The sequence below is a fragment of the Rana temporaria genome, chromosome 3, assembly GCF_905171775.1.
Source record: "Rana temporaria chromosome 3, aRanTem1.1, whole genome shotgun sequence".
NCBI classification, from domain to species: Eukaryota; Metazoa; Chordata; class Amphibia; order Anura; family Ranidae; genus Rana; species Rana temporaria.
The window spans coordinates 181707004-181716794 of record NC_053491.1 but is presented as its reverse complement, the minus strand read 5'-3'; the positions used below and the strand labels follow the sequence as shown (position 1 = coordinate 181716794).

General features: G+C 43.2%; 1 long non-coding RNA gene across 1 annotated transcript; it reads left to right on the top strand.

The window, feature by feature from the left end:
- The first annotated feature begins 3215 nt into the window (after window positions 1-3215).
- LOC120930349 lies at window positions 3216-4026 on the top strand. Its single transcript, XR_005747710.1, has 3 exons — window positions 3216-3390; window positions 3630-3834; window positions 3971-4026. It is a non-coding gene; the product is annotated as an uncharacterized LOC120930349 (long non-coding RNA).
- The last annotated feature ends 5765 nt before the right edge of the window (window positions 4027-9791 follow it).

Below are 9791 nucleotides of genomic sequence, written 5' to 3'. Positions count from 1 at the left end.
AAGGGACACTGTCCATCCAAACCTAAGCCCCGAGCAACATTTAGCATTGAAAACCCTGAGAAATCTCACAGGCATTACTATCAAGGCCTCTGACAAAGGGGGAAATGTGGTTCTGATGGATAACCCTAACTATGAGAGGATGTGCCTCAAGATCCTAAACAATAAACAATGTTATCTCAAGATCTCGGCAGCCCAGGCTGAAGGCTTCAATAAAGAATTTTATGACCTTATCGATGACTTTTTTCATCGAGGGGTCATAATCAAAGACCTTTGGGACTTTATAAGGGTACAACATCCCAGGCAACCCACCTTTTACGCTCTCCCCAAGGTCCATAAGAGTCTTTTGGACCCTCCAGGGAGACCCATAATTTCGGGTAACGGCTCAATCTCTGAAGGTGTCAGCGAGGTCATTGACCAATACCTGAGACCACATGTTCTCAATTTACCATCTTACACTAAAGACACCATACATCTTCTACAGATGCTGGAAGATCTGATGATACCGATGGATGCCTTTTTGGTTTCCGTCGATGTCGAGACCCTGTACAACAGCATTCCCCATATACTGGGTTTGAGAGCTGTTGAACAGGTTCTCAAGCAGCGGCCCACCACCGATTGGAAGTTCAACACCTTCATCCTTACCATGTTGGAATTTATTTTGTATCACAACACCTTTCTCTTCCAGGGCTCCCACTACCTCCAAGTACAGGGTGTGGCTATGGGAACGTGCTGTGCACCTTCCTATGCCAACCTGTACCTGGGGGAGTGGGAGCGGGATTTCCTCCTGGGAGAGAATGCCTCTATGTGCGCTGCCCATATTTTGATTTGGCAGCGTTACATAGACGATATTCTTATCGTCTGGGACGGATCAGAAGGTGACCTTAAGGAACTCCTGAGACTTATGAACATCAACAAATTTAATCTGTTTTTCACTATGTCTCATGACCAATCGGAAATCAATTTTTTAGACCTCAGCATTAGGAAGGACTCTGATGGCAAAATCTACTCGACTCTCTTTAGGAAAGAGACTGCCGGGAATACTATTTTACATGCTGGCAGTTTTCATCCCGAGCCTCTCAAGAGGTCAATACCCTTCAGTCAGTTCCTTAGGATTAGAAGAAACTGTTCTTTGGAAGATGACTTTCACGAGCAGTGCAATGCACTCTCTCTTCGTTTATCTTCTAGGGGATATACAAGAACTTGTCTCCGGAAGGCATTTAATAGAGTGAAAGCCCTAGACAGACGCCAACTGATCTTCAAAACCAAATCTCAGAAAGTGGGGTCCGAAGAAAACAATTCAAGGATTATCCTGGGATTCTCAAATGAGCATGTGAGAATCCGAAGGATAATAACAAAATTTTGGCCAATATTGATGGAGGATCCTATCCTTCAAAATTTATTGTTGGACAGACCCCAACTCACCTTCAGACGAGCGGACTCCTTGGGGTCTATGTTGGTCCGAAGTGAATATAGGGGTAACTCTATGAAAGATCCATGCAAGACACATGGGACTTTCCCATGTGGACATTGCGCACAATGTGAGGTCATTGGTAGGAGGACCACACTGGCATTGCCCAATGGTGAGACTTTTTTGCTCAAACACTATGCTAATTGCACCACACGTGGGGTAGTCTACCTCATGCAGTGCCAGTGTGGTTCCTTCTACGTGGGCAAAACCAAACAGCCTCTTTTTAAAAGAGTGGAGAAACATATGCACTCTATGCGAATAGGCAACCTGTACCTTCCTCTTGGAAGACACGTGGCCAAAAACCATGGGTACCACATGCCAAAAGTTAATTTTACAGTCCTTGACCGAATACATATCCCCCTCCGCGGGGGGGATTGGAATAAGGTGCTACTCCAGCGCGAAATGTGCTGGATTAGACACCTGAGAGCGACAATTTTTCCAGGACTAAATGAGACGGAGAGTTTCAGGCCCTTCCTGGAGGGGTTCCGCTCGGGGAAGACAGACTAATGCCTTCTTTCCCACAGACCCGTTCCCTCACCCTTTCTTCCCCCTCCTCACTGTCCTTTGTTTCGCTCTTCTCCTCATAGGGACCTGGGATCATTTTGGGATATAACTCGAGATTTTTAAAAAAAAGTAGGATTTCAATTTATTTAAATTTGATTTTGTCAAACCAATTGACACTGTAATTATCAATATTGTAATGTATTTTTGATGTACATGTAATAATAATTTTGCTGTTTGTAAACTTGTGATCAGATTCAGACAACCTGCCTGCAGCATTCTATGGTCTCCATCTGAGACTCTGCGTGTGTTTAAACACCTTGCCCGGTCTGGGGCCTATCGGATGCCCTGTTCAGTGTCTGTAGTGCTTCCCCCTCTCAATCTAGTAGGGCTCCTCCATCCACTGCCGGGGGAGATGAGCACTCAGGTGCTTTTCCACCAGGGCATTTATACCCTGGAGGTACCCCCGTCTCCGGCAGTGGTGACTATATCCCCTTATTGCAACTGACAGATTTTTTGCCTGTCAGTCTATAAGATACTGGGGTCCCACATAACCATATAGAACTCCTTAGTATCACATCTAGGAGTTCGTTTGTGGTTTTATTTCCTTCCCTTTGGGGTGGAATTGTGCTGGGACACATTCGGACCCTTTTCCTACTCCTGTATACATGTGAGCTGTTCCACCAGCCCTTTGGCTGCCTCGTTTCCTCCCAATGGGCATGTACCATGTCCTTTGTTTATTATTGCTTATCTTTGAGTGTGTCTTTTTGGGTGTGTCATGTGCGGCGGGGGCCGCCCCCTGTTGGTGGATACGGTTCCGTTCTGTGTCTGGCCATGATCCGTCGAATGGGCGCGTAAGGCGGCGTCACTAGAGACGCGCCGAACATTTGACTTCAGCCCGCACTCCCGGCGCGTCACAATCGAGCGACCTTCGACGCACCTGATTGGTTGCGCCGTGGCCGCACGCCTCATTGGATGCAACTAGATATGCTCAGGTCCCAGCGGAATGACGCACTAGATGGGTGACGCCAAGCGTCGAGCTGGAATGCTGCGCTTCCTATTGGTTGCAGCACGGCCAGCTGACATAGGTGTCTGCATCGAATGCTCTACTCTCAGGCTCAGCTGATCTGGAGAAGGCAGGGACTATTGTGGTTAGGCTTTCCTCGCTAGTGATTTGATCACTAATGACAGCTGCTCTGTTACAAGGAGATCATTCATTTCACCAGGGGCTGCATCATCAATGGTAAGTTTATAAGGGAGTCAGAGGGGCTTGTCCAGCAATCATTTCCCTACCCTCCACTGTTGGAGAGGGAGGTCATTTTGGTCTCTGACCACCTTTTTCTTTTCTTTTATTTTTGATTTATTTTTCATCTCCACTTGGAATGCTGGTCTATCCATACTGAGCCTACTGATTAGGAGTGGTGAGTACTTTTTGGTGCTCTTTTGTTTCACTCTGTGTTTTGTTGCTGGGTATTGGTCTAATGACCTTTTGTGTTTATTTAAATGTTTCCTTAGTTGTGATACCTCATATCCATTCTTGGCTGCTGAGCCTACTGATTAGGAGTGGTGAGTACTTTTTGGTGCTCTTTTGTTTCACTCTGTGTTTTGTTGCTGGGTATTGGTCTAATGACCTTTTGTGTTTATTTAAATTTTCCCTTAGTTGTGATACCTCATATCCATTCTTGGCTGCTGACACTTTTTATGTGAATACGTTTGTTATTTCACACACCCCTCATGGTCTTGGAGCCCTCTGGGAGTGGGGGAGACCTATGGGCATTTAGCATACCATCTGACTTGGCCGCATTGGATCCGGCGCACACACAGGCTCTCTGGGGACGATCTGGGCACTCCAAGCTTGGGAGAGGGTGAGTTTCCTTTTCCTCCCCCCTGCATGTTGAGCTTCCCATTTCCTCCCCCCTATTGTCCACATGCTGCAGTGTCTGTGTCTGGTAACAAGTATTTTCATTGTATATATGTATTTTCTTATATTTCATCTTTCAGAAAAACCTCACTGCTAATGTTCCCTGAAGAAGGATGTATTACTAAAAGTATTTGAAACGCGTTGGAAACGACCATCCATACCCCCAGTTTTGTGCTAGGGGAACATGATGATCTTATAGCAGCAGTTTTTTCCATTTTTTTATTTTAGATGTTGACCTACTACTGTGAAGTGTTTATTCTTTGACTATTTTTGTAATACTATTTTGTAATAAATTTCTATATTTTTATGACCCAGTTGTCACCATACCTGTTGTTGCCCTAAAAGTCCCACCTCCTCTAGAGGTATCCATTTTTTGTATTGACATAGGGATGTTGGCAACATTATGCCTCTATACATGAGCTAAATCTTTTTCAAAGTGAATCTGCAAAGGGGGCAAAGTGAATCTGCAAAGGGGGCAAAGTGTATCAGCAAAGGGGGCAAAGTGAATCTGCAATGGGGGATGGTGAGTCCTCAATGGTGAGCACGATGAGGCTGCAATAGTGGGCACAGTGAGGCTGTAATGGTGAGCACGGTGAGGCTGCAATGGTGGGCATGGTGAGGCTGCAATAATGGGCATGGTGAGGCTGCAATAGTGGGCATGGTGAGGCTGCAATGGTGGGCAAGGTAAGGCTGCAATGGTGGGCACAGTGAGGCTGCAATAGTGAGCATGGTGAGGCTGCAATGGTGGGCACGGTGAGGCTGCAATGGTGGGCACGGTGAGGCTGCAATGGTGAGTGCGGTGAGGCTGCAATGGTGGGCACGGTGAGGCTGCAATGGTGGGCACAGTGAGGCTGCAATGGTGGGCACAGTGAGGCTGCAATGGTGGGCATACTGAGGCATACTGAGACTGCATTGATGGGCACAGGTGAGGCTGTGCTGAGGGGAACTGATAAAGTTGTTGTTAATATTTATTTTTGAAACTTACTAATTTATGAGAGCGTGATTAGTGGGGGAATTAGGGACGGGGTAGGGGTTGGGTGGGGCAACTAGTGGCGAGTAACCCTTGAGGCCTGGCTAGTGGCTCAAGACTTGAAATTTTGAGCCCTGGTGTACGGACATTACAAATTATATATTTCAACTTATCTTATCACTGATTTGTGTGTGTTTTCAATGTTTAGTTTGCACTAGATGTTTATATTAGAGCACACGGTATGAAAATTATTGTTTTCTTTCCATGATAAAGAAGGTTGTCACATCTAAATTTAAAGGTGGATAAAAAAAAAAAAACATGAGGAGGTACAAATGTTGTTTGATTGAATCAAATAGGATTTGAAGGGTTCAGTTTGTCACCTTGCTTGTGTGAAATAGAAATACGTTTAAAAAAATAACTACTGAGATCCAGTGTCAATTTTAAGTTTTACATTTTTCTTAGAATTGTATTTTTTTACATATTTGTAAAAGAGTTATGTAAATGAAGTACCCATTTATTAACAAATAATGGTTGAGTGAGTGTCCATTGCCTATTTTTTTGTGATAAATTCTCTTTAAAATCCCAGAAAGTATAACTACGCCTTCGAGGTGAGCACAAATGTTCAAAAAAAGTTTCTTAAAAAGGCTTCCTATGTATATCACTTCTCAAGTGTACAGCTCCTGGAAATTGTGTCCACATTACCCTTGAACTTGAAAGGAGAAATAATATTTATAGTGTCCCAAGTAAAGTAATTTAGTTACTATAGCATTTCCCCCATACCAAAGATCATTATCTTAAGAGAACTTCAAATAATTCTTTTGCATTGTCTTTAATACTTCATTTTAATTCAAAAACAAAAAAATATGTTAGATGTCTGTACTGTTGATTTTAAATATAGTTTCTGTTATTTTGTTCTTTGTGCTTGAATGATCAATTTGATACCATTCCCTTTTGCCAAGTGCAGTAACTATCTTATATTCAGTAAGTGACAAGATGCTTTCGTTTGTGTGGAAGGAAAATATATAAAAACAATTGCTCCACAGAAAGCAATATATTTTAAAGACTATAAATTGGAGTGGCAAGTGACAAAAAAAGTTTAGATAAACTGAAATGTTTTGTAGTTACAATAAGCTTTTGTCACTGGAGATATTTATTCTGTTATATGTATCCCAAATTCATATGAAGAAAAGTTTAAAACTAACTTTCAGATACACTATATTGTCAAAAGTACAAAAGTATTGGGACGCCTGCCTTTACAGGCACATGAACTTTAATGGCATCCCAGTCTTAGGGGAGATCCACAAAGCGAGTACGCCGGCGTATCTACTGATATGCCGGCGTACTTTCAAATTTCCCGCGTCGTATCTTTGTTTTGAATCCTCAAAACAAGATACAACGGCATCTGGGTTAGATCTGACAGGCGTACATCTTCGTACGCCTTCGGATCTAAGATGCAATTCTTCGGCGTCCGCTGGGTGGCGTTCCTGTCGTAATCCGCGTCGAGTATGCACATTAGCTATTTCCGACGATCCACGAACGTACGAACGGCCGTCGCATTCTTTTACGTCGTCTCTAGTCGGCTTTTTCCGGCGTATAGTTAAAGCTGCTGTTTCGTGGCGTATAGTTAAACCTGCTATGTTAAGTCTGGCCATCGTTCCCTCGTTTAATTTGAAAACATTTTTTTCGTTTGCGTAAGTCGTCCGTAAATCGTGGGATGGACGTAATTTACGTCCAAGTCAAAACAATGATGTCCTTGCGACGTCATTTCGCGCAATGCACGGCGGGAAATTTAGGGACGGCGAATGCGCAGTTCGTTCGGCGCGGGGACGCGCTTCATTTAAATGAAACACGCCCCCTACCCGCCCAATTTGAATTCCGCGCCCTTACGCCGTGAGAGATAGACTACGCCGCCGTAACTTATGGCGCAAAATCTTTAAGGATTCGAACCAAACTGCAGTAAGGTACGGCGGCGTATCGTATCTCAGATACTGTGCACCGGGGCAGATCTTTGTGGATCTGCCCCATAGTCCGTAGGGTTCAATATTGAGCTGACCCACCCTTTGCAGCTATAACAGCTTCAAATCTTCTGGGAAGGCTGTCCACAAGGTTTAGGAGTGTCTATGGGAATGTTTGACCATTCTTCCAGAAGCGTATTTGTGAGGTCAAGCACTGATGTTGGACAAGAAGGCCTGGCTCGCAGTCTCCGCTCTAATTCAAAGGTGTTCTGTCGGGTTGAGGTCAGGACTCTGTACAAGTTCCTCCACCCCAAACTCGCTCATCCATGTTAGAATAATTTTGGGATTGCCAAGTTATTTTAACACTAAACAAATAAATCAACTAAGTTTACTAATGTCACCTGTCTTGCATTTCTTTGTTTTGAATTGTTTTGCAAGTATACACAATTTTAAGCGTTAATGTAGTTGTTATAAACTCAATTGCATTTTAACTATTTATTTAGGACGTTTGGCTGTTATATTTTCTTTCATAGCAAGTTAAAGTGCATCTAAACTCAAAATACAAAAATGTAATATATTGCAGCTTCCATTGCTTGAATAGGGTGGCTGAATTTGTTTTAATTTTTCATTTTTTCTTAAGTTTTTCACCTTATGACTCTATCAGTAAGACACTTCCAGTACTAGGATTGCAGCGCGCACTTACCCATCTACATCAGGACAAAAAAACAAGATAGGACTATGGAACCCTATCCCGCTACCATTTTCAATGGGAGGTGTGGTTCTGTAGTCCTGTAACTGTAATTGTCAGGATTTACATACACTTTAAAGTGATACTAAAGATAATGTTTTGTTGTTTTTTTTAATAACAAACATGTTATACTTACCTATACTTACCTTGCAAAATAATTGCACACAGCAGCCCTGTACTCTCCTCGGGTCCCCCACATGTGCTCCTGGCTCCCCCCTACTGAGTGCCCCATAGCAAGCCACTTGTGCGCTCTCGCTCCCAAACTTCGCTCTGTGTGTCCATAAGACACACAGAGTGGGGCTCAGCGTCGCCCCCTTCTCCCTCCTCACTGGCTCCTGCTGCTGTGTCTGAGCCAATGAGAAGGGGAGAGAACCTGAGAGAGCCTCTGCTCTCATGCACATTGCTGGATCAAGATGGGGCTTAGGTAAGTAAAAGTGGGGGAGCTGCACACCGAAGGTTTTTTCCTTTAGGCATAGATTGCCTTAAGGTAAAAATCTTTAACCTTTTAGAACTACTTTAAAGCAGAGGTTCCGTTTAAAAGCCAGCAGCTAAAAATACTGCAGCTGCTGACTTGACACTTACCTGTCCAGCGCGCCCGCAATGTCAGCAGCCGAGGCTGAGCAATCGCTCGGTCCTCGGCAGCTTCGCCGTCGTCCTCGGTGAGGGAATCAGGAAGTGAAGCCTTGCGGCTTCACTGCCCAATTCCCTACTGCGCATACGTGAGGATCGCGGTATGCCGTCACTGGTCCCCGCTCTCTCCTGAGAACAGTGTTTCCCAGAAGACAGCGGGGGGGGGGGGGGGGTTACGTGACAAGGCTGGATTCCCCGCGGGAGTCAGAACTCGGAAGTGGTGCAAATACCTGTCTCAGACAGGTATCTGCACCCCCTCCCCCCTGAAAGGTGCCAAATGTCACACCGAATGGGGGGGAGGGATCCAAAAAGCTGAGGTTCACTTTTTGTGTGAACCTCTGCTTTAAGGATATCTTTTCAGAGTTTTTTTCTATAATATTGCAAAATAAAACTATTTTATTAGCATCATCATCATTATCATCACTAGCATCATCATCATCATCATCATCATCATCAATTTAATCCTAATTTGATAAGGGCATTGCATTAACTTGTGCTTTACACACATCTGCACTGAGAGAAATGGAAACAAGATGCATTACAATATAAAATACATATTTCATATTTGCTCATTAACTACAGTATACAGCTAAAATGTAAAATCATCTTTGAAGCATGTTTGCATAATGCAAGTTGCTGGTATAACCTTATAGTATATATGAGTATGTTACTTTTTCATATCAATTAACTATACCTCAGTTTCACATTTATCAGGTTTGGAGGCATATCAAATGATGAATACTGTTTTTTTAATTTGTGTTAGAGCTCGTCTTCGGACTTTTAATTTAATGTTATGATTATTAAACATTTAGAGGATGTTGCCTGTGGGAACACACTGAATTCACTTTAGACAGTAATTTACTCTGCCTGTTTGTGAAAATATTGTACTTGCGGTTAAGCAAGACTTGATTATTCATTTATTGGACTCTAAACCTCTGACATTTTTTCTTGGTAATCATTTTGCTGTTTAATCTACTCTGCAAAATATTTTCATGTTTAAATTTTTTTAAATAAATATGTCAGGGGATATTTTATGATTAAATCATGATTTGCTGTTTAATAATTCCTTATGTTTGTATTACACTAAAGTCTCTACGTTTACATTTTTATTCGCTCTAAGACCTCTTACACACGATCGGTTAAACCGATGAGAATGGTCTGATGGACCGTTTTCATCGGTCAAAACCGATCGTGTGTGGGCCCCATCGGTTATTTATCCATAAGTTAAAAAAAAAAACGATTTTGTTTTAAATTTAACCGATGGATTCCTAACTGATGGGAAAAAAAACGATCGTTAGTAGGCACAAACATCGGTTAAAAATCCACGCATGCTCAGAATCAAGTCGACGCATGCTTGGAAGCATTGAACTTCCTTTTTTTCAGCATGTCGTGTTTTACGTCACCGCGTTCTGACACAATCGTTTTTTTAACCGATGGTGTGTAGGCGTGATGGACCATCAGTCAGCTTCATCGGTTAACCGATGAAAGCGGTCCATCGGTCCGTTCTCATCGGATGGACCGATCGTGTGTACGAGGCTTAACATTTCACCAAACACAGAAAGGGATTGTGCAAAACCTAGCAGACTTAGCTCTGGAAG